A 3,258-nucleotide genomic window follows, 5' to 3' on the forward strand; every position below is an offset into this window, starting at 1 on the left:
CATTGGCTAAACTCATAGTTACCCTGATATAAGAGCAGTTTTGCCAAGCTCTATTTGTCTCTTTCATTGACCACATTTGAGTATTAAGCTTCATTAATTGCCTGGTAATTGTTCTATTGTTTCCTATAATACTCTGGAGCATAAATTGTTTAGATTTGTGCTGATTCCAGGAGGTATCCACATAACCTTGTCTTTCTCAAGTTTGTCTGGTAGAACTATAGTTTAGTTGGTATCTCCAGTGACTGTTGGGATTCTCCTAATTGTTTCTCAACATAAGCAGTGTTTTCAAGAGCTATTCTGACACCAGAAGTACGCATCACACCAACTGATTCTCCAACACAATCTAGATGGGTGTTGAAATCACACTGTGTCCTGCTTTAAATTAAGGATCATGTGGGCATTGTGTAACAATAGGAACCTTCATAAAAAAAGATGGTGGTGATGCACACCTTTAATCCCAGCATTCAGGAAGCAAAACTCTATATGCAGCCAGCCTAGTCTATATAGTGAGTTCCAGGACTCCATAGCTATGCATAGAGACCCTATCTCAAGCAAAGGAACACACATGCACACATAAATATGTAAATAAACAAAAGATCAAACAGGCAGAGAACTCCAGACTACTCAGCTGTCATCAGCTGGTCTTCCTGTTCACCAGTCCAGATCTGCCATCTGTTCATCTGCCAGGCCCTTCATCTGGGATCTTCTGGTTCTTCCTCTTTGCTTTTGCAATGAGAGTGAACTCTGAAGCATTGCTGCTAAGCCTGTGACACCCACAATCGTCTGCTTCTTCAGCTTTCTCCCTGCATCTCATTTGTGTTCCTTATCAATACAGACTATACATTTCTAACAGCCTGCTTCAGAAACCTCTGGAAATATCTGGTCCTTTTAACTACTTGTACTGAATCTGTAACAAAAACCAGGTGTCACAGTGTTGCTTGTAAACAAGGGAAGACCCTACAATTAAAATTTGTATCTCAGAAAGATGCACCTCAGCCTTCATGTGCCAACTATAGATGAAGTTCTTAGGCTGTTCCTATTTTTTCTTTGGTTACTACAAATTGGAACACTCCCCTGATTTCTATTTCAAGATAATTTTTTGTGAATAACTCAGAACTCATTAGAACGACACACACACACACACACACAGAGAGAGAGAGAGAGAGAGAGAGAGAGAATAATGAGAGGGACATTTAGGATGAAAGAGTAAAGGAAAGGAAGCCTTGGAGGGACGGAAATAACAAACATGATAGACATTTAATAAAAGCCACATGGAAACCTATTTTTTTATATATATTTGACATAGAGATGATTAATTGGAGTCATACTACACAGGGGATAATGCTCCTTTCAGAAGCCACAGGTGCCAAAATAAAAAGTCCAGTGCCAGATGTGGTATACCTCCCCTCTAGCTGTTGGTCAGGGATATCCCCAAAAATCTCCTACAATATAGGCTATTGTTCTTGCTCTTGGTTGTCATCAGAACTTGATGGTAAGACCTACTGCTCCAGACCAAATACATTTAATCAAATTGGTACTGACAGAAAACGTCTTCTTTGTTGGTTAGCTTTCATATGATGGAAGCTGCTATGGAGAGTAGGGTCATCAACAGTCTTTATTTTAATTTTTTCAAATTTATTTATTTTATGTATTTGAATGCTCTATCGTCATATATACCTACATGCTAGAAGAGGACATCATATTCAATATATATTTGGTTATAAGCCACAATATGGTTGTTGGGAATTGAACTCAGGACCTCTGAAAGAGCAGCCAAGTGCTCTTAACCACTCAGCCCACTCTCCAGCCCAGTCATCAACAGTCTTACCCAGCTGTGAATCTGGTGAGCCATGATCATTAAAGTACATTATCTACAATTAACTGTTTGTTAAAAAAAAGAATAAAATTCAACAATAACCAAATAAAAGACATTTACATGCTGGGTAGACAATGTGTACTAACATGTAGCACAGAAGTGCTATGTTAAATATACTACATACCTTGTAGTGATTTTACATGTAATGGACAAATCTACAACTGTGCAATATTCTCTTTTTTTCTAACATTGTGCATTTGATTTCTATGTATATTATGAACTATATACTATGATATTATTTTAGCATATGTAGTTAGTTCTATAAGTCAGAATCCTTGAGATATAACTTGTGTGCCATATAATCCATCCATGTAAATTACATAACTATATAGTCCTGGTATATTCATATAAAGGAGTCCAAGGATTGTTTCCCTAAAATAAGCACCCTTGCTGGACATGGTAGTGCATACCTTTGATCCCAGCACTTTAGAGACAGAGTAAGGTGTAGAATAATTTAATAAAGCAAAATGGCTGCTGTATTAAAAGGGCTCACATCCAAAGACCTTCTAGGTCTATATGATCTGGCTGGAATAAAGACAACCTTTAATTCCAACCAATGAAGGTAAAATTAGTTTGTAGAAGGAAGCAACCATGTTTGAATTGAGGGACAGACAAAATGACAAATCAGAGAAAGATTTGACAGAATAGGATATGCCTAACTCTCAAGAGAACAGAGAGGAAAGAGAGGCAACTTAAGAGAGAAATGCAGAGGAAGGGGGTGCCAGTTTTACTGGGACAGTTTTACAGAGACAGGTTGTACACACAGGTGAAGATGGAACAAGCCAGAGAATGAGAATGAGCCAGAAGATTAGAATAAATTGCTAGAGATGGAGGCCAAGCAGTGCAATTCAGTCAGAAGCCAAGAGAAGCCAGTTTGAATAAGTTAGCTTGGAGAGGAGTTTGAGCCAGAACAGCTGAGTTGAACCAGCCATCCAGAGTTCAGAAAAAAAAAAAAAACTAGAAAAGGTGATCTTATTAAGCAGTAAGTCTCAGAGGCTGAAAAAATTCTAGGCCTAGATTAGATTGTATGGAGGCTAGAAGCTTCCAGAACTAGGCCTAGATTAGCAGACAGAGGCAATAAGCCTCAGAAACAATTACTGTAAAAAGTTGCTTTTACAGTAAGGTGGATTTTCATGAGTTCTAGGCAAGGCAGAGCTACATAGTAAAAAATCTGTCTCAAATAAACAAAAATAAAATTAAAAATTAAAATATTTGACATCCTCATAACTATTTTGCAGGATGTTAGAAAGCAGCAAACAGGTGACAGAAGAAGCATTATTCTAACACTCCCTTGTCTGCATAAAAACTAAACTTCCAAAGAGAAAGAAGAAGAAGAAGAAGAAGAAGAAGAAGAAGAAGAAGAAGAAGAAGAAGAAGAAGAA

The sequence above is a fragment of the Psammomys obesus genome, unplaced genomic scaffold (genome assembly GCF_907164565.1).
Source record: "Psammomys obesus unplaced genomic scaffold, mPsaObe1.curated_primary_1811, whole genome shotgun sequence".
In the NCBI taxonomy this organism is placed as follows: Eukaryota; Metazoa; Chordata; class Mammalia; order Rodentia; family Muridae; genus Psammomys; species Psammomys obesus.